General features: G+C 43.1%; 1 protein-coding gene across 2 annotated transcripts in view; it reads right to left on the bottom strand.

Annotated features, from left to right (window-relative positions):
* The window catches only part of tbc1d5 (TBC1 domain family, member 5), a 56,513-nt gene extending 41,708 nt beyond the window's left edge, over positions 1 to 14,805 (bottom strand). For both annotated transcript variants that reach the window (XM_079571231.1, XM_079571232.1), the window contains exons 1-2: positions 14,685 to 14,805; positions 12,805 to 12,930 (exon numbers count right to left, since the gene is read on the bottom strand). The gene's annotated coding sequence lies outside the window, so the exon portion shown is untranslated. The remainder of the gene's footprint in view (positions 1 to 12,804; positions 12,931 to 14,684) is intronic.
* Positions 14,806 to 22,812: the final 8,007 nt, after the last annotated feature.

The raw sequence follows: 22,812 nt of genomic DNA, 5'->3' as shown, positions 1-22,812 counted from the left end.
ACAATAAAATAATGATTTTAGAATAATAAATAGGTAATAGAATCTAATTATTAGCCATATCTAAAGGAAGTAAATTGGTGAGAATGTTTTCACAAATCGTCTCTAATAAGATCCTCTGATCTGTGGCCTCGTCAATTCACTTTAATTACAAAAGAGTTCCTAAACAAACTAACCTCAGCTAATTTCCTTCCACAGTTTCACTTTTGTTTTTACTGCGACTGCAGCTGCACATAGAGCTCGGTGAAGTTGACAAAAATATGCAAAAATGTGCAGCAAACATCTATATTTATAATGCTTTGTCGCTCAAAAAGATATTTGTCTTGAACAAACTTGAAAAGAGCAGAAAAACAAACTTTACACTGTTGGCTGCACATGGTTCTTTTGGGACTCTTCCTTTGGCAACATTATGCAGTCATCATGAAAATGGATACGATTTGCTCTCTGCACATATGATTATTGAACCTGCCGCTCGGGCTGCAAGGTTTATCGATATCGTTTTAACTACTGCAATAACCTAACCTGAGGAGAATGAGGTTTGGGTTTTTCCCTTCAGTCTCTGGCCTCTGAGTGATACAGGTTTGTAGAGCCGTGCGATCTCAGGTTCATCTGCAACAGACAAACGTTTGTCTGAGTTTCCCTAAAGCAGATTTTAGACGCTTTGTGTTTCCATCCCGGACTCACTTGAGTCACGTGGCTGTCCCCCAGAGGTACTCTGAATACCGCTGATCTCACGAGTTTCGGACGCTGCTTCTTCAGCCTTTTGTGCACGGCCCATTTCCAAGTTTTAGAAGTTCTCTCCCAAATGTATTAATTCGTCCGATAAATCCTCCCAACTGTCAACTCAAACTGAACCGCCGCCGCTCATTGTTCCTCTCATTTTAATAACCAGAGATTTCTCCATCTTTATAAATATGTTTATCCTCATACATGCCAAAGTACTCCCATTCGGGTATTAATGAGCAAAATAATACAACAGCATCTCTTAAACCTATTAACCACGAGAGAGAAGTCGTTTCCATAAATCAGCTCTGCGCGCACCGGCAAAATAGGACTTATTACAAATGCATAATGTATGGGCGTGTTCTCAATGGGCACATCTGCTCTGCTCCAGTCTGCATTACTGCCAGAGAGACATCGCTGCTTTAAAGCACAGTTATCAAGCAAAATGGACCTTTTTATTCCCGAGCTTTTAAAGCCAACATTGGACCCTGGTCAAAGACATACCTGGAGCAGTTTCTGTTAGCCGGCTGCTTCGAAATGCAAATGATCAGTAAAAATAGTTTCCGAGAAGACCAGCACCAAAAACAATTGCAACAGTGTTTCCCAACCAAACTCGATTTGGTGCTAATAACTCCATACTCAGCAAAAAATAAATAAAACAAATCACCTTTTAAATAGATGTACTAAGATGGAAATTCTTTCCATCTTTCAACAATATATTAGTTTATTTGGATTATCATGTTCTTGAGAAATCATTGTAATAAAAGGTCTCATTTGTTCTCTCTAATAAATATACAATATAAACAACATACAGACTGGATTAGGCCCATGACCAGGTTAATATTACTACGACATGCAATATAGTTCCCCTTTTTATCCGCTTGGAAAATGGACATGTTTAATTTTATGTGACTATACTTGGATCGTGTATTTACTCATGTAACCATATTTAATTGGGGAAAACATAGAAGAGCTTGGTCTCTTCTAGCTTCAGCTCCGTTTGGCATCATAGATGAGAAGAGGAGCGGCGAAATGCTAACGCCGTCTGTGCTCTTTAGACGATCTTTAGTCGCTCTTTAGACGCTCATTCGACGCTCTTTAGTCGCTCTTTAGACGCTCATTCGACGCTCTTTAGTCGCTCTTTAGACGATCTTTAGATGCTCTTTAGTCGCTCTTTCAACCCTCTTTCAACGCTCTTTAGTCGTTCTTTCGATGCTCTTCAGTGGCTCTTTCGACGATCTTTAGTCGCTCTTCAGTCGCTCTTTAGACACTCTTTAGACACTCTTTAGACACTCTTTAGACACTCTTCAGTCACTCTTCAGCCGCTCTTTCGAGGCTCTTTAGTCGCTCTTTCGACGCTCATTCGACGCTCATTCGACGCTCTTTAGTCGCCCTTTAGACGATCTTTAGTCGCTCTTCAGTCGCTCTTTAGACACTCTTCAGTCACTCTTCAGCCGCTCTTTCGAGGCTCTTTAGTCGCTCTTTCGACGCTCATTCGACGCTCATTCAATGCTCTTTTTACCATCTGAAAAACATTGCTAAGATCAGAGGAATAGTGTCAAAACCAGACTTAGAGAGACTTATCCATGCATTTGTCTCCAGCAGGTTAGACTACTGTAACGGCCTACTCACTGGCCTCTCTAAACGAGCTATCAGACAGCTACAGTACATCCAGAACGCTGCTGCTCGAGTCCTGACAAGAACCAGGAAATATGACCATATTAGTCCAGTGCTCCGGTCTCTGCACTGGCTTCCTGTCACTCAGAGAATAGACTTTAAAACAGCTCTGCTCGTGTACAAGTCTTTTCATGGTTTAGCTCCAAAGTACATCTCTGACATGTTAGAGCCGTATGAACCATCTCGGGCCCTGAGAACTTCAGGGAGGGGCCTCCTGGTGGTTCCCAGAGTCAATAATAAACACGGTGAGGCTGCGTTTCAGTTTCATGCAGCTAAAATCTGGAACAGTCTTCACGAGGATGTGAGACAGGCCTCAACTGTGACAATGTTCAAATCCAGGCTAAAAACAGTTCTTTTTACCAATGCATATGACTGAAAGTATTTTATCTGCACTCTCGCCTTTTACTGTAATTGATTAATTTTATGTTGATGTTTTTATTGATTCTATTTGTTTTCAACTGTGAAGCACTTTGAATTGCCTTGTGTATGAATTGTGCTCTACAAATAAACTTGCCTTGCCTTGCCTCTTTAGTCGCCTTTTAGACGATCTTTAGTCGCTCTTTCGACGCTCATTCGACGCTCATTCGACGCTCATTCGACGCTCTTTAGTCGCTCTTTAGACGCTCTTTGGACGCTCATTCGACGCTCTTTAGTTGCTCTTTAGACGATCTTTAGATGCTCTTTCGACGATCTTTCGTCGCTCTTTCGACGCCCACTCGATGCTCTTCAGTCGCTCTTTCGACGATCTTTAATCGCTCTTTCGACGCTCACTCGATGCTCTTCAGTCGCTCTTTCGATGCTCTGTAAACGCTCTTTAGACGCTCTTCAGTCGCTCTTCAGCCGCTCTTTCGACGCTCATTCGACCCTCTTTAGTCGCTCTTTCGACGCTCATTCGATGTTCTTTAGTCGCTCTTTCGACAATCTTTAGTCGCTCTTTAGACGCTCTTCAGTTGCTCTTTAGACGCTCTTCAGTCGCTCTTTAGATGCTCTTCAGTCGCTCTTCAGCCGCTCTTTCGACACTCATTCGGCGCTCTTTAGTCGCTCTTTCGAACATCTTTAGTCGCTCTTTCGACGCTCTTTCGACGCTCTTTCGACAATCTTTAGTCGCTCTTTCGACGCTCATTCAGTCGCTCCTTCAACGCTCATTCGACGATCTTTAGTCGCTCTTTAGACGATCTTTAGACGCTCCTTAGTCGTTCTTTAGTCGCTCTTTCGACGCTCTTTTGACGCTCTTTTGGCGCTCTTTCGACAATCTTTAGTCGCTCTTTCGACGCTCATTCAGTCGCTCCTTCAACGCTCATTCGACGATCTTTAGTCGCTCTTTAGACGATCTTTAGACGCTCCTTAGTCGTTCTTTCGTCGCTCTTTCGTCGCTCTTTAGTCGCTCTTTAGTCGCTCTTTCGTCGCTCTTTAGTCGCTCTTTAGTCGCTCTTTCGTCGCTCTTCAGGCACTCTTTAGTCGCTCTTTCGACAGTCTTTAGTCGCTCATTCGACGCTCATTCGACGATCTTTAGACGCTCTTTCGACGCTCTTTCGACGCTCATTCGGCGCTCTTTAGTCGCTCTTTAGTCGCTCTTTAGTCGCTCTTTAGTCGCTCTTTCGACGCTCTTTCGACGCTCTTTCGACGCTCTTTCGACGCTCTTTCGACGCTCTTTCGACGCTCTTTCGACGCTCTTTCGATGCTCTTCAGTTGCTCTTCAGTCGCTCTTTCGACGCTCTTTCAACAATCTTTAGTCGCTCTTTCAACGCTCATTTAGTCGCTCCTTCGACGCTCATTCGACGATCTTTAGTCACTCTTTAGACGATCTTTAGACGCTCTTTAGGCGCTCTTTCGTCGCTCTTTCGTCGCTCTTTCGTCGCTCTTTCGTCGCTCTTTCGTCGCTCTTTAGTCGCTCTTTCGTCGCTCTTTCGTCGCTCTTTAGACGATTTTTAGTCGCTCTTTCGACGCTCATTCAGCGCTCATTCAGCGCTCTTTAGTCGCTCTTTCGAAGATCTTTAGTCGCTCTTTCGACGCTCTTTCGTCGCTCTTCAGGCGCTCTTCCGGCGCTCTTTAGACGCTCTTTCGACAATCTTTAGTCGCTCTTTCGACAATCTTTAGTCGCTCTTTCGACGCTCATTCGACGCTCTTTAGTCGCTCTTTAGTCGCCCTTTAGTTGCTCTTTCGACGCTCATTCGCCGCTCATTCAGTCGCTCATTCGACGCTCATTCGACGCTCATTCGACGCTCTTTAGTCGCTCTTTAGACGCTCTTTAGACGCTCTTTAGACGCTCTTTAGACGCTCTTTCGACGCTCTTTCGACGCTCTTTAGTTGCGTTGTTTCAGTGTTTTGTGTCACACTTTCATCCCCATTTTGGTCAATATTTTGATGCTTTTTTAAGCTTTTAGGTCTGGGTAAAGCCAAACTGGAGAAAATGTGCACAGATTAGCTGGGTTAGATAAGAGGTTAATGCTTCAAAGTTACTCAAGTAGAAGAGAGAGTGGAAGGTCATGCTCTTAGAAGTCACGTTGAATCACAAAGTTACTCGTGTGAATGTAGATGAGTAAAAGTAACCAATCGTTCCCCACCTCCGTCGCAGAACCACGGCAAATGAACTTGTGCATTATTCAATCTGCAGCACCTGGCGACGCCTCAATAATTCAGCATGTGAAATAATCAAATCAATACATAATGAAAGCATAAATAAATCAGGGCTCCAATAACACTGTGTCCATCTGTTCTGCGCTGTGTCTCTCTCATTATTATTAGTTCCATTAGAGAGGCGCCCGGGGCCAGCGCACATGTGGAGGCTCCCATTTACCAGCACTTCCCCATAAAAAAAAAAAACAACTCGTGTCGCTTCCTCTTTTGGATGAGCAGGAACTGTCTGGAGCGCCCGAGCTAAAAACAGGAAAAAATTAACTGCAAATATTCAGCCCATTGGACGGAGCTTTTTTTTGAGTGACTAACACAAGGGTCACAATACAGTATTGATATAACGTTTTAGCATTTTTTGAGTATATGGAAAAGAGACTTGAGGAGTAATGACTGAAGCTCTTTTAACCTCTTAACCCCGCCTTAACCAAGTGGAGTTCAGCTTTAGCCAAATAGTGTTGCGCCTCATTTGAAAGCTACAAAATTAATCTAAATGGATTTTTTTCCTTGCGTTGTTGTCATTTTTTTTGTCACTTTTTGGTCACGTTTTCATCGCTCTTTTGTTTGATTTCGATGTATTTATGATTGGAAACAGCATATTTTAGTTAAATTACAGGTGCATGACGCAACTTTTTATTGCCTGTCCTGCGAGACACTACTTTCTGTTCAAAAGACCACCACGAGACGGTCACCTGTCACCACCACGTACTCTTCCAAAACATTAAAGATGGCGGCGCTGCAACTGATACGCTGTTTTCTTCTGCTCTTTCATCTGTTTTATTTGGAAAATATTAAATCCCCAAAGCCTGAGCAAGAAACAGCGTAAAAAAGGACGTTTTTGGAAAGGCTTCCTGACACTTGTTGCTCTCATTGGTTGATGCCATCTGTTGATCACGTCCACCGTGAAATCGTTGAGATCATGCTTGCTTCCAGAGTATATGTCTTTGAAATATCTATGAAAAAGCATGTAGTTTAGCAGGCCAGGCAAACCTTTTTATGCGAGAGAAAAAAAAACTTGGTGTTTGTGCTAGGCCCGACCCATATATCGGCTGGCTGATATGTTGGACCGATATTTGGGTATTTTCCATATAACATGCCAAACCTAAAAACTCTTTGTTGCATTGGAAAGAGCTCAGTCTTTAAAATGAGCCCTCCCACAACCTGGTTGAGCTGACAAACATCACAGTGAAAATCGTTTGTACACTTATTTTATATATTTTATGTTGGAGACTTTCGCTTATAATTTTGGAACCATAAGAGATAGAGACTTACTTCTGATTTTTGTCTTTCAAACGAGCTCCCTCTGAAGTACCTACTAAACATGAATGTACAGCGCCTCCTGCTGTCACAGTTTAACACTGACACGTTTGAAGCTTCCCTCACAGGATTATAGACGAGACATTTTCAAAAAATTGGCCATTTTAAAATATTGACCAAAAATCAGTCGACCTCCATTAGATATATTTCTATCAGTGGCGGCTGGTCCATTATGGGCGCCGCCCCTCCTATCAATTTTGCAAATAAAATAAAAAGTTTTAAGTTTAGCAAAATCAAAACTTTCTTATGTACAAGTGTTTTTTACAGTGGAGGGAGGGGGAGCGGAGGTGAAGGAGGTGTCATTTTGTCTGCCTGGTTCACCTTGTGCTGTAACCGCTGTAACAGCTTCATAAATGTGTAGTTTTGTGCTCGGGCCGGTGAGGAACAGCGCCCACGCAATCTAACCAATGGCGCTCTGATATGGTATAAAAACGTCACTGTATATCATTAATTCAACCAATCAGAGACGCAAAATAATAAAACTCCGATGGGCGCTTGGCCTCAACGCCATCGGGATTTAACAGGTGAAAGACGAGGAAGTGTCTCCTGTAAACAACCGCGAGTAGCTCGTTGTTGGAGCAGCTCTGAGCTCACGGACAATTGGTGGAAAAACTTCTCATCTGAGAGACGGAGAAGCTTCTGTTGTTTCCTGAGAGGAGGTGAAAGGACTTAGTCAAACTAATGGACTAGAGACAACTTTCTTCCATCAGAAGTCACGTCTAAACAGACTTTCCTGGAGGTAGCATGACGATGCTTACTAGCTCATCTGCTTTAGCTGCTGCTTGTTTATCTTGCACTTTGGGACAACCCTCGCTGACTTGGACAGACAATTCTGTCCCAGGACGTGGACATTTGAACGAGAGAAGATTCAGGACCGTGAGGAGTTTATGACAGAATAGGGGAACGTCATTCATTCACTGAGGGAAACAGAGGAGGAGCTCCAGGTGCCTCGGAGGACTCTCGTCTATACGTAAGCTGCACATTATTTCTCAATATCAATATATATAATATAATCATAATGAAATCACAGCAGGTCTGGGACTAAAACTGTACATGAAATCAAAGAGGAAACACCTCCTGCCTTTGTCCTGGTTCAGTTGGTACAAAACACAAATCAGTGGTGCACAACACAAATATGTATAGTGACTATCGTTACTATACATATATTTCTGACTTTAGTCAGAATTTTTTTTTTTTCGTTGTTGAATAGTTTTGAATATATTCTACATAAAATAATAATATTAAATGCCTCAAAGACAACTTTCTTTTTTAAGTTAAAAACAATGTTTATAAGTATCTTCTAAAATATTATTGAAGGTTGGTCGAGGCAACAGCCCCCCCTGGTTTTCACATCACCAGCTGCCACAGATTTCTATCTATTTCTATGATTGAAACCATTACTATAATAATAAATGTTTAACTATAGACTATTTGAGAGATTTTTAAAAATGACCTAAAATTAAATGACTTAAAGTGTCGGCGACCCCCTTCACATCGGTTTTGGCATTTGTCAGGAATTTGTGTATAATTGACCTTTTTGTGACCCAAAGGCTGCATGAGTGGTTATCATAGCGCCTTTCATTTACATCACAGTGGCCCCTACAAAACAGAATCAATTCAACAATAGCCATTTGTATTTAATCTGTGATAGATTTAATGCTACTTAAGTTCATTTGTTGTGGACTGTAAAAAGGAAAGGTTTGTGCACATCATAAACGCTGAAATATCTGATAAAGTCGCTTTGTTTATATTTGCAAAAAGTGTTAATATTTTCTATGCACGGGCACATAAAGGTTCTGCATCGACAAAGATCATGGGCAGACAGAGGAGAGCCATGAACCTTTATGTAAGGCATGTTTCAGCTGCACTCATTAGGTAAAGCTCCCCTGACCTTGCCTGCACTGAGGGAGCTTTAACATCAGAATAAGTAAACAATGAGATTTGACATTTGACTGGACGTTGCTGTTTTCAGAGCGTCACATCTGCGTTCTCTCCCCCTGCTCCCTGCGTCAGACATACATGGAAGGAGAGAGCATCACTACAAACCTTTCATCAGCTTCATTAGGTAAAATACACAGCTTTAACAACACAGCAACAGCAGTGTTTCTGCATCGTAGACAGACATGTAGCCCTTTTCCATTGTTGCCAGGTTCACGTTATTCCTGCAGAATTGGCCGGCTTTTTGGGGCGACCAAGACGGTTTTACTATATTTAGCCTAGTCCTGATACGATCAATAACCGAAAACCCTCAGAGCTGCTCTTTCACAGGCTTCGTTTACATGGTCAGGAAAATCTGATAACTGGGATAATGAGGCAACCCAATAATCAGATCTGATGCGTTTATATTCACTTCAGAAATCAGAGAATCCAAAACTCTGGATTCTATATGAGCCAGTGCAGTTGTGGATTTTCTTTAGAGCATCTCAACTGCCACAAATTTGAGATAGATTTCAATCTTTTCATAATATCTTTTGATCTTTGTCTTGGTGACATTACTTTGGCCTTTTTGCTTTACTTCCCTGGTCAGTTTAGGCTGTTTATATGTCACTTCAATAATCTGAGAACTCCTGGAATCAGATCATGATCAGATTTTTGGTCTGCATGTAAACGTAGCAAGTGAGCGAGAGGAAAAGGTCCCGCATCATCAGAGGACAAAAAACCTAATTGCGATTCTTCAGACAAATATTGCGATTGCGACCAGATTTGTATTTAAATACAACGATGAGAGAAGGAAGTCGTGTTATTTTTAGATTTCAGTCAAACAGCACATTCTTGCTCAAACTGCCCCACATTAGAACAATACTCAATAATCTACTTTCAAAAATATTCGGTTTTATGTGGACAGCGCCCTCTTCTGGAGGAGTTTCCTCGACATTCAAAGTACCTCCAGGGGACAGCCACGTGACTACAATAAGTGTGGGATGGAATCACAGAGCGTAATGAGAATTTTATAGGAGTGAAAATATTACTGTGCAGACGTCGAACGCATAATAAAGGTATTATTACGCCTTACAATATAGTTCCCCTTTTTATCCACTTAGAAAATCAACATTTTTTATTTTGTCTAACTATACTTGTAACTACTTACGTAACTGTATTTAAATAGGGAAAACGTGGAAGAGCTTGGTCCCTTCTAACTTCACCCGGAGAGGAGGAGAGGACAGACAGATACGCATCAACTCGTCTAAGCTCAGGTAAGACACAGTGGCCTGTTCCTTTAAGGAAACTCAAGATTAGGTTATTACAGTAGTCTCGATTGCGATTTGATATCAATAAACTTGCAGCCCTATAAAGTAGTACATTACATTTGGGTTTGTCCTGTTGATACTTGACAGCCCTGCCTATCGCCCTCTCAGCAGCACTTCTGAGGCGCTATCAAGGATTCACCGCTAGGGCTGAACAATTACTTGCATTTGCGATTTCAACACGATGTACACAACGCAATTTCTAAATCGCAGAGGCCCGTAATTTTGGCCCATGCAGTTGATGGCCGTGGCCCATAGAAGTGAGTGAAGCGGCGAGATATGGTGGCGACGTCCGGTCCACCGCATGCTTCTGTCTCAGTCTAGTTAAGGTGTGCAGTAGTTTGTGGATGTACAGTGAAAACATCAGCGTTTATGATGCAGCCACCGCGAAGGACTCTGGCTTTTTTTCTCCTTTAGCATAGCGTTAGTCGCTGCGATAATCGCTCCATTCAGAGTCCCGGGCCACGCTGCCTACACCCTCTGATCATGGATCTATTATTACAAACTCTGATGCACTGATTACAGAAACTCCCTCACCTTCAGATTCACACGTCTCTTCCTCCACAGAGATAAAGGTGAGCCGTGTGTAAAGACACCTTTTAAAACCTAAACGGAGGCTTGTGTTTGAGAAGGTTTGGGATAAAAATAAGAACTTCTCATAAACACTGACTAAAACACAATTTAAGATCAGCACACACTACACGACCTTTATGCCCGATTTCTCAGTCGCGCCGAGTCTTCTCGAGTCGTGGCTAGTTGAAGACAGTTGCACGGAGTCGGGTCTTGTGGTGTGGGGGGGTCATGACTGGACTCGCGTTCAAAATCGTGTAGTGTGGCCGGTAGAAAGACGTGACTAGTAGACTCCAGTCGTAGGAAAAACCCGAAAGCCCGATTTTCTTGGACGCACAGGAGATGCGTGGCTGATTTTACAGTTTCAAATGTGAACACACAGAAAGCAGCGGCCAATGAAAAAGAAGAAACTTTATTTATGTTGCACCTCTCACAGATAAAATCACAAAGTGCTTCACAAAGGATCGCAACAAAACATTACATCACTTACATAGGAACAATCACAATCACAGCCTTGTCAAACTAAAAGCTCGTCTAAAAAGCAGCGTCTTCAGCTTTTGAAGGAATCAACAGAGTCGGCTACACGCAGTGACAGGGGGAGGTCATTCCACAATGACAGAGTGAAATAAAGACAGAAAAACACCGCTGCACCTCCATTCTCATCTGTCTGTCAAAACAGCGGCACAAACAACTCACTTCATGGCCACAGCCCCACACGACACAGCACAACTTTGTCACTAAAAGTTCACGACAACCAACATTTCAAGCTACATTTCAACCGCGAACAGAGTTTAGCGGCACTTGCTGAGTTTGGAGACGAACTGTTCAGCTTCTCCTCGCCGGTAACGGCTCTCTCCGCTTTCTCTGCTGTCTCCTCCATCCCGTCTCCTTTTCTTATTAAATCCACTGAAATACGTCCCGCTTCTTTGTGTCGCTGACTTTTATCTCCAATTATCCTTATCTCCAAGTGTAAGGCTTCGTAGTAGCATTAGCCTAGCGCTGCGGTGTTGTGACATCGTTGACACCGTTGACCAATCGGGACACGCACACGTTTTCCCACGCTCACAAACTCAGGCCCATCTTTGCAGATTTGAGTTTTTGAAGCCGGAGGAGAAGAAAAGCGTGCTGTGTTATAAAACAAATAAGTTATAAATCAGCTGTTTGTCAGAATCGTGTAGTGTGTTCGCTCTTACGATTAACGACTCAGTGGTTATGTGTGAACCCTAAGATGTTCTATAATTGCACAGAATCCAGTCGTGTAGTGTGGACTAGGCCTGGGGTGGTAACCGGATTACCGCCATACCACATGACGCACACTGTGGATCTGAGTGCCTCACCGTCATCATCGGCAAAAAAAAAGTAAACGAAATGTAACCAGAAAAGGAACTAATAATATACCAGAACAAGTGTCTCAACGAAAAAACTAACAAAAGTCTCAAAAAAGACCAGCCAAAGGTGAAAATAATCACATATCAGGCCTACGTGAGCGCGGAGTGTGTGGGTGACGAGATACAGCTCCATATGCACATGAGCAGGACAATTAAATCTTTTAGTTTCATTTTCTATAAAAAAAAACTGTTTCGGCATTATCGGCGCCGCGGCGCATTCGCTCCGCTTTGCGTAGCTGAGGTTACGCGGCTCCGTTACCGTCACCTCAGAGCGGCTGAAATGTAAACATGGCTCAGTAAACCGGTGAAAAACGGCTAAACTACGAAGAGGAGAGGCTGATCGTTGGACGGACTGGCAGATCAAGGACACTCGTGCGTCGTGTTTTCTGACTTTTTCACGGATTATCACGGAGGAGCAGGATCTTCGCGGTCCTCGGCAGGTGGACAGCGTGTTTCCCCTCTTCATCAGTACGAAGGCCTGACCAGTAACTTTAAGGTGAGGAACTTTAGTTTTGGATGTGTTTACAAAGCGGGTGATGAAGCTGATGTAGCGCGAGTTTGGGGAAACTGCACCGGGCTGGCACGAGTGTTCAACCGGTCAACACGCGTCTTAAACCTCGCTGTCTGGACTCTAACTTAGACAAATAATATCAGAACAATTCATTTGACAGGTAAATGGCTGCTTCCTTTCTCCATTCACTCAATTTGATCTGCATTTGTGGGAAATATGTTAAGATTCAAGCGCAGTGATGTTTCTTTGCGATGGTCGGAGTGAAGAGGCTGAAGCTGAATGATCACGCAAACATGAGCGTCATCTCATAATAAAAGCCTAATTCACTCAGTTTTTCATACAGTGCCAGGTCTCAGCGGCTCAGGTGCTTGGATAGCCCCCCTCCCGTGTTCAAATGTGTCCCCCCACCTTCGAAACAGCCCTAGTGTGGACCATTCTATTAAAATCGTTTAAGATTAGTAAAATTGTGTAGTGTGTGCTGACCTTAAGATGCAATTGCTGCCTGTGTAAACAACTACGGAAACCCAGCGTCGCCAAGAGGGGGGAAAAAACGATCTTCAGAAACAACTACTACAATCTAATCCAAAGGAAATATTTGGACTGAAGCAACGTCTTTGCGCAGCCCTGGCGCTCTCCACCATTTTCTCGTAAGCCTCCGCACAACGGTCAGATTAAACACAAAACCGTCTGCAAAAAGGAGAGTGTGATGCAGCTGAAGTGAGAGAGCCGAGCTAAACAAACTCACATGTCTCTGCTGGAGTTGACAGCCAGAGCCCAGAGCCTCCACAGCCAGCCAGTCACATGCTCCGGAGAGAGGGGGCCAGAGGAGAGGCAGCGAACCCGGGCCGAGGGAACAGGAAGCAAGCAGGACCTGCAACCACATTCAGTTCAGTGTCATCGAGAGCGCACAGACAACTCATATCCATTTGTAGTACGCGGTAGGACTGACAGTAAAGCAACTGAACTCATATTGTGTTTAAAAAAATGAAACAAAATCAGGACAAAACAAAGCTAAAAAGGCACAAAATTAGGTAAATCATGAGAAAAAGATGGTCCCCAGTTTGATTGCGTAGCATTTTGCTTAAAAAATAACATTCTTCATGGGAAACGCTCCTAAGCTACTGAAGTTGCACATGGGCAGCTTTACACCAGACATTATGGTAAAAATCTGCTCATCTACAAACAGCACATGTTAATTTCATCCATAATATGAAACAAACAACTAGGGTCGATTTTCCATAAACGTAAAAAAAAGTCAATAAAAGACTTTTCTCCTCAGACATTGACTGTAACTTTACTGGGAGCAGGGACGTCTCCAGCTCGTCTCCATGGCCTCATGCAAATCCATTCTTTGAATACCTACAACAACAAAAATCATCTCCCATGTCCATAGGAGCCTGTTTTGAATAGGATTCAAAATGCTCAACTGGGTGCCTTTGAGTTAGGTTTAGGATCAAGGGCAAGATTATGGTGGATATGGTAAATAGGACAATGTAGGAGGTGGAGTCACTTAGGTTACTTCCTGAACCAAAGCAGAAATGGAGGTGTGCTGGACTGTTGAAGAGTATAGGGAGGATCATTGTTGTTATTTATGTTTGCGATTTTCACCTGATGTTTTGATGAACGGTGGGCAAACAGCTGATTTTTCCAGGCATGAAGAGCTGTTTATTTAAATCACAGATGTTTTGACCCACCATAGAACTCTCATTATCTTATTATCAACTCACAATATATCATATCAATCAGCCCTATTTTGATTTTGATTCCGATCCCTTCATGTCCAACTTGCTCAACAGAATAAGATTACTCACACTAACAGGCTTCAACACAACAAAAACAACTACAGTATATCGAATGCTGAGATCAAAGTTCAGGACACACTACTTTCTCATAAATCTTTCTATGAGGCTCATATTATCGCAGCCAGTGCCCTAAAACTGAACTGAAAGCACATGGTTTTGCTTGTGTAAACAGCGCACTGTCATCCCTGCCTCACATTTTCACGGGATTTGTTTTGGGCTCGGGGGAGAGGCGTGTGAAACCGCATTAGAGCATGCAGCAGCAGCAGCAGCAGCAGCACAGCACACCCTGCATCACTATCATCATTATATTGACCAAAATGACCAAAATCCACGATCAGATTGTGTAATGACATCTTAAGCATGGATCCTACCAAGGTGGATACTGTATGAAAACGATAAAACAAGCAAACTTAGAGCAAAATCAGTGGAGCGATGAGAGGTGCAGTAAAATCGATGGAAGGAAGGCATAGCACCAGCCTGTTAGCATGCGGTGTTAGCCTCGCGAAAACACGCCGTGAAAACTGCTAAAAGCGATTTAATTTTCTCAATTCTCGGCAATATCTATAAAGAAACAACGAGAGGTTCTATTCACACGCGCGTCACGGCGGAATTTGTCGTGACAGTCGCGCAATTTAGCGTGTTTACCCGCTAATGCTAACGCTAAGCTAGGCCTGCGGGTGACTTCCGCCACAGAGTGCCATGAGACCAGCGGCGGCGGAGACAAGGCGCGCTCTCCCCCCGGGGTGTGAGGACGTGTGCTGCCGCAGCGGGGTCGCGGGCAGAGCCGGTGCACGGGGGGGTGTTGGGAGAGTGCTGGAGGTACCTGTCACAGATCAGGCAGGGCTGCTCATCGTGTCGAGGCGGCTCGCTCTGCGCGATTGTAAACAGTAGCAGCGGATGAGGATGTGTGGTGGCTGATCAGCTGACCGCTCACATGATCACAGCTGACGGACGTGAAAGTTTCAGATAGGCCGCACTACTGCTGAGTTTCGGAGTTGTTTCTCGTTTGGGGGATTTTTTTTTTCTTTTTTTTTGCATATTTACAGGCGTGACATTAACCTCTTAACTCCCACCTGAGCTGAGCACATTTTCTCCAGTTCGGCTTTACCCAAATCTAAAAGCTTCTGGACTGGAGCTTGCTGCCTATAGGCCACTGTATAACGCCGCATTTGAAAGCTAAGACCTACAAATGCGATCTGACTGATGTTTTTCCTCAGGTTGTTGCCGTGTTGTCATCACTTTTCTCACATTCATTTTCATCTCGTTTTTTGTCGCTTTTTTAAAGGGACTATACAAAGTTTAAAAATTTAAAAATTACATATTTTACCCGTGTTCCAGCAATGTCCTATATGTAGAATGAGCCCAGACCTGTTCACCACGACTGCCTCTAAAATCCTGCACTGTCACTCAAAAAGTTGTTTCTTCTGTCCGCCGTCATGCACGAGCTTAATATGGAAGGTGCAGTTACACGTATGACCTGAGGTGGCAGTAGTGAGTATAAAATGGCCAACTTATGGATTTATTTATTTTTTGTGTTGAGTTTTGGACTTCTTTTTGCTGCACTTCCATCACTTCTGTGGCTTTTTTTGTCACTTTTTCCACCCTTTTTTGTAGCTCCTTTGTTTGTGGCTTCATTATTGTGATTTTTGCTTCTTTTTTGTTGAGTTTTTGTAACTTCTTTGCTGCACTTTCATCGCTCTTTTGTTGTCATTTTGTCTGCATTTTTGTCACTTTTTTTTAAAACTTTTTGACGCTATTTCCGTTGCGGTTTCCTTTCTTCTCGTTTTTGTCGCTTATAGATTCGGGTAAAGCCAAACTGGAGAAAATGTGCCCAGTTCAGGTGGGGGTTAAGCCTGACTGCTTTTCCCAGTCCAGAATGTGCAGACTTTGTGGGGGAAAAAAGACCTTTGTGCACTGTGCATCTAATTACAAAGTCCTTTTTTATGGATCAAGTTGTTGATTTATAGACTAAAGTTGTGAAATGTGCTTATGAACAACGACAAATAGAACACACAAGAACACACAACTTGCCCCTGCTTTTACTCTGCAGTACTAGTTCCACATGTGTGGCCGCCATGAAGGAGAAGCTGGACTTTTGAAGCACACAATCCCCGCTAACTGAGGCTCTGCTGGAGGATCTGAAAGAGCCCTGACGCCAGAGAACATGTGCAACATTTTTCAAAGGTTATAAGCAATAATGCCATCTCTTTGTCCAATATCTTAATTGTCTTAATTGTATACATTGTGGTACATTCAATTTGAAAGCTATACATAACTGTCACGTTGTCATGTTTTTGTTGCTTTTTTAAATCCCTTTTTTTTTCTGTTTTCATCTTCGTTTACGTCTCGTATTTGTCGCTATTTTGAAGCATTTTCAAGAAGCTTTTAGATTTGGGTAATGCCTGGATAATAACTGGAGAAAATGTGCTAAGTTAAGGTGGGGGTTAAGAGGTCTAACCTTTATTTAGGCCGCAAACCTTAAAGCAGAACTAAGTAACTTATTTACCTTAATAAATCCTTTCCGTAGTCCCTCTGGGGGTAATACAAGTGTGATTGGGAGGTCTTTCATCTCCCCCTGGTGTCTCTGGCCAGAAAACCACACTTGCAGCTTCCCCGGCCTCCGACCCGGCAGCCCCAATACACACTAATGGAAAACATCGCCCTCGCTGCTCTCAGTTGTCGACAAAATCACTTTTGGCCCACATTTCTGAGGTTTATGACATGGTACAGGTTCTGTCTACAGCTTTCGTTATGTTGATGAACATTTTGCAAACTTACTTCGTTTATCACGATCAGAAGCTAACAGGCTAACGTATACGCGGTATTTACAGCCAAGTTTGAGCAATAATAATATGTCCATTGTGTAATTGGATGTACAATATTCCTCTCTTCCTTTGTCTTTCCTCAGCGTAGTATTTACTCTCACAAACAATTAATGACTAAAAACAAAAACATGCTACGACAGCTGCAGTGGCGCTTATGGCCTCTAGGGGAAAAATTTAGGTAGTTCTGCTTTAAATCCTGTTTTTTCCCTAATATGTTTGTTTTTGAGGTTACAATTGTGTAGAATTAAGTAAAAAAATACCATCTCTGGTGATGTGCGCCAATTCAACAAGAGGCCTCAGGCCACCACATATTTGTCTGAGGGCCACATTTGGCCCCCGAGCCGCACGTTGGGCACCCCTATTGTCGACCTATAACATTACTCACTTACATCTGAGGTCAAACCAGTGGAGTTTAGCCTATCAGCGCCCTGAAGTACTATCTGCCCCCCCCCCAGCCTTATCTGCAGACTATTACCCACACAGCAACCATAACCGCCTCCATCACACTGGCATTTCAGGGGCCATTATCATCATTATTAAGGCTAATATTCCTGATCACGAGGCTCCAGCGGCCCCCTGTATCACCATGGCAACAGATGGCCATAAACAGCAGGCGCTGATATTAAACGGCACTATAAAATATGACCGAATGGGGCCCGGTGCATGTGTGTTTGTGGTTTTATAACGCAGTGGTACACAAATAAAAGCAACACAATCAAATAGTGAGAGAGATATGGCTTTCATTACAGCGTTTTTACAATTCTACATTCTGCTCTGCACAGTGATGACATACATGTCCGCAGGCTGAACGCTCCAAATGTCCTCTCTCTGTTTCCATTGTCGAAGGGGATGGCTGGGTCAATGCTAGTATCAATACCAAGTGGCTGGATACCGGGTAACAACTGATGCTAATTTGTATTTGTAAAATAAAAGGCGCTGCAGTGTTGACAAAAAAGAAAGATTTACCTCATTTTTCGGAGCCAAAACATTCACAGCAGCTGGAATTTAAAGAATCAGAAAGAAAAAAATTATTAAAAATATGCACAGGTGCTCGTCATATAATTAGAATATCATGAAAAAGTTGATTTATTTCAGTAATTCCGCTCAAAAAGTGAAGCTTATTACACACAGACTGATATATTTCAAGTGTTTTTTTCTTTTATTTTGTTGTTTATATGTTTATGAATTTGGAAAATCGCAAATTCAGTATCTGAGAAAATTAGAATATTGCTTGAGACTAAGACAAGGTTTTCTTTTTAGAAATGTTGGGTAACTGAAAAGTATGAATGAGTTTGCTGGCCAATCAAGAACAGGGATACTGTGGTCCTTAAAGCAGGTACTGGTAGCTTTGGCACTGTGTGCAGGAGCCAAGTCCTGTTGGAAAACGAAATCTGCATCTCCATAAAGTTGATCAGCAGCAGGAAGCATGCTCTGAAACTTCCTGGCAGACGGCTGCGTTCACCCTGGACCTCAGAAAACACAGTGGACCAACACCAGTACATGACATGACCCCAAACCACTGACTGTGGAAACTGGACTTCAAGCAACATGGATTCTGTGGCTCTCTGCTCTTTCTCCAGACTCTGGGACCTTGATTTCCAAAGGAAATGCAACATTTACTTTCATCAGAGAACATAACTGTGGAGCACTCAGCAACAGTCCAGTCCTGTTTGTCTTTTGTCCAGGCCAGAGGCTTCTGACGCTGCCTCTTGTTCAAGAGTGGCTCGACCCGAGGAATGCGACGGCTGAAACCCATGTCTTGCAGACGCCTGCGGAGGCGGTTATTGAAGCACTGACTCCAGTCCACTCTTTGTGAATCTCTTTTGTTTCACAGTCCTCTCCAGGGCGCGGTTTCCCTTTTGCTTGTCCACTTTTTTCTACATCTTTTCCTTCCCGTCGCCTCTGTATTAATGTGCTTGCACACACTCTGTGAACAGCCTCTTTACACTGACCTTTTGTGTCATGCCCTCCTTGTGCAAGATGTCAATGGTCGTTTTAATTTGAACCATTTTGCATTTAAAAGAACTTATATTTGAGCAGCATCAGCTTCGTGGTTGTATAAGCTACGTAGCGGCGGAGTGATCTGCTAGAAAATAGTCCTTTAAAATGCAATTATTCATGTGATGCAGGTCAGTTATATTCCAAAAATGATTCTATCGACACAGACATTTATATGGTTAGTCTGGTTTGTAAGTGATTTGCCTCAGGTGCTCTGTGGAGCGGGTCACACTGTTTTTAATGCAGGCTAGCTGATACCATAGAAATGCACTAGCCTAGCACAAGCCTTGCGCCACGAAACTCTTCAAACATAAGAACTGCATGAATTACCAAAAAATCAGTAACACTCTGGATAACTATAAATGAGGCCCTATGTAAAAAATCCTGAAATTTCCCTTAAAGATGATTATCAAACCTCAAAATAAACTCTTCTACTCTGGGAAAAAGGACTTGGAAAGTGACTTGAAATGTTTGAATGAGTACAATTTATGCTGATTTCTAGGAATCGCTCTGAGTAATAAAAACAACAAATGAACTGAGACTTGTAGTTGCATGTCAGATCATTTCGAAATACACATAATCAAACTCTAAATCAACAGAGCATGAGTTTTAAGTAAGTAACTTCGCGGAGTAACACCACTCCGCTGCGCGTCGTGGTGTTCTTGACTCCGCGTCGTGCATTATAACCGTCGAATGCACGGCTCCTCGTTGTTTAATCCGCTTATACCATGGTCCCACAAACGTAACATTTATAATAAGTATTTCTTTCATTTACTAAACTCACGAAAAATATGCCAGACCACCGGGACTATTTTGGTCACGGAAGGTTCGTCTCAGAGCGAGTCATTCTCCGCAGCTACGAGGATCTCAGTCAGGCGCAACGAAACAACATAAGCACACGCTGCATCGCCAGAATCACAACACAACAGGACTAACCCGGCACTTTTCCGTGGAAGTAAACACCGATATGCGGCACTCGTGGGCAGGAGTTATTTCACTTTTACGCTGTTTAACCTGAAGCTAGCTAGCTAGCTCAACGAGCTCAACTGTTGATGGAAACAGCTGCAGTGGAGTCCGCTTACACCGGGGCCCCACGAACTGAAACTTTTATGTTTGACTTTACTAATCCAGACAAATATGTTTAAATGCAGGATCATTTTATACGCCTGAAAATCATGAATAGTGCCTTAACCGTTTTCAATAGAAATGGAAAGCTCATATTTTATTAACAGTAGCTAACCTAGCTGCTCACTCTCCTCTACTTCCCATTTATCAAACATTTTGTTTTGACCAAAAATGTTGAAATGAAAAACAAAATCCATCTCATACGTTCCTGTCAGTCACTAATTACGTGTTTATCTGATTCAGCTGTGTCATGCGTTGCTATGGCGATGCCCACAGCGGAGTGATATCCCAGTGATTTAACTACCGGACTACGTGTGCGGTTATACCAAAATAATGCACGCTTGTTAGCACCCACCAGCCAATCAGAATCGAGTATTCACCCAGACCATGGTATAATAAATCATATAGGGCACGATAAAAGATGGCATCATTGTGTTCTTTTATTAGAGAATCAACGGTGTAAACTTCCACATTTCCCTTTCACGGTGTGAGCAGCTTCAGCAAAACCGTACAACATGGGGATACTTTTGGTAAGGCATTTCTGACGGGACACAGTGTATGGAATTAAAATGGTCACTTTCTGCTCCCCGACGTTTCTGCACTGGATGATAAGTCATAGTTTAAGTCATCTGAACCATGACTGTTGTTTCCGAGGGATCTTTTGTGTCGACCTGAATCCAAACGCTGCGGGAAAGTCGTTCTGATCAGAAACTATCACAAAGTGTAAAAACCTCAGTGGTTCATTCGGTCCCATCAAAAAAGAACTCACATTTAACTCAAAATCTGTGTCAAAGAAAACACTGCAACAATGTTTACAGGATTAAAAGGGGGGGAAAAAAGAAAGAAATATTGCACTTCTGGGGAAAGCAGTATGACTATAAACTTTTTTTTTTTTATATATCTTTTAATAATTGTGCACATTGACCTCGTTCTATTTTTAATTGCAGATTTCCAAACTATTTGCACCCCTAAGTGTTTCTTGAGAGCTTCTACAAGGCCCTCGCCTCTGGAACGACCTGAGGAGGAGAACGTTCAGATTTTTCAGAGCAGGCTCAAGACCTACCTTTATAGCTTAGCTTTTAAAGGGGGGTATTATGCAAAATCGACTTTTTCAAGCTTTACATCATGTTATTATGTCACTCCCTCATTAAAAACATGCCTGAAGTGTTGCCTTGGCACATTCACGTATTTCTGAGTAATCTGTAAAAACTCTGATGGCGGCCATTTTAGGGATAGGTTTGCCTGAGTCCTCCTAGGAACGCCCCCACCTCCTGGAGACGCCTCCGAGCTTTCGTCACCAGCCGAGTAACCAATCACTGCCCCTCAGCAGAACCCCCTCCCCACTGATGCCACAGACAGCGTGTGGAGGGGGCGTGTCGGAAAGGCTCAGAGGTTCTTAAAGAGACAGAGGCCTATTTCAAGACATTCACTACAGCCATTTTGAGAGAGACATTTTATACAAGGCAGTTATTCTAATTTACTGCATTTACAGACCAACAGAAGGTTTGGTCATCATTGTAGTGTGATATAGACTGGTGCTGTGTGGCTGAAAAAAGCATAATACCCCCTCTTTAATGGAAGTCTATTTATTTAGTCCTAATGTATAATTATATAATCATATATTTATTTCTAGCTTCATTAATTGCTTTTATTTCAGGATTTTAACTCTTTGAGTGTTTTTAGGTTCTCCCAGTGTGTCCTCTGAAGGGGCCCTCTGGCTCGGGAGCAGTGATGGTCTATGGCTGTGTGGGTGCTGTCCTGTGGGTGCTCAGGTGGAGGTGTGGCGTCTCTGTCCTGTGGGTGCTCAGGTGGAGGTGTGGTGTCTCTGTCCTGTGGGTGCTCAGGTGGAGGTGTGGTGTCTCTATCCTCTGGGTGCTCAGGTGGAGGTGTGGTGTCTCTATCCTCTGGGTGCTCAGGTGGAGGTGTGGTGTCTCTATCCTCTGGGTGCTCAGGTGGAGGTGTGGTGTCTCTGTCCTGTGGGTGCTCAGGTGGAGGTGTGGTGTCTCTGTCCTGTGGGTGCTCAGGTGGAGGTGTGGTGTCTCTGTCCTGTGGGTGCTCAGGTGGAGGTGTGGCGTCTCTCCTGGGTCAGTGCCCTGTAGCTGTGCTGGACTACTGCTCCCGGTGCAGACGGCTCCTCAAGTGGTGTTTCTACACTTGTCCATCAGTACCTAGCCTTACATATCTATTTAATTTACTGTGTGTGTGTGTGTGCGTGTGTGTGTGTGTGAGTGTGAGTGTGAGTGTGAGTGTGAGTGTGTGTGTGTGTGTGTGTGTGTGTGTGTGTGTGCGTGTGTGTGCGAGTGTGTCAGTTAGTGTGTGAGGGGGCGTGTGCGTAGACGGTGGGGTAACAGTTTGAGTGTGTGTGTAACGTTTGTAAAAACCCGGAGGGATGGGAGGTTGTGCCAGGGGTATTGTCTTAAATGTTGTAATCTGTAAAGCACTTTGCGATACCTTTCGGTATGAAAAGCGCTTTATCAATAGAGTTTGATTGATTGATTGTGAATTTGTCCACTGTGAGATCAGTAAAGCCTTATATTAACTTGAACTGTCTTGCATCAACACTTATGGACCAAATTTGCGACCCAACAAAGTGAACACACCCCAAGTAGGAAGCTGCGGGAAGATGATTCACTGTCTTCTTCAGTCTTCTTGTGGCACTGGACATGAATTAAACAAAAAAACAAGAATATCAACATGCATTTAACAAAACGTTTTGAAAGTTGTGTGAGGTGTCGTATTGGTCAGATTTGAGCCCAACAAGGGCATAGTATTGTAAAGACGGCAGGAATTAGATATAAAAAAGTCCCTCTGATAAAAACCTTCAAGTCCAAGTCTGGAAAGATGTTGGAGATGTTGTTGCAAGAGTGGAATGAAAACCTAATTTTGAGAAAAAGGCTTAAAGTTTCCAACGTTTGCCTGAACATTTTCCTAGAAGCGGCCATCTCCGAGAAAGGAAATGACCATATTTGGATACAAAACTAAGACGTGAAGGGAGAAAACAGA

The sequence above is a fragment of the Gobius niger genome, assembly GCF_951799975.1.
Source record: "Gobius niger genome assembly, chromosome: 14".
Taxonomy (NCBI): domain Eukaryota; kingdom Metazoa; phylum Chordata; class Actinopteri; order Gobiiformes; family Gobiidae; genus Gobius; species Gobius niger.
The sequence above is the reverse complement of the archived record's forward strand: the minus strand, read 5'-3'. Positions and strand labels throughout refer to the sequence as shown.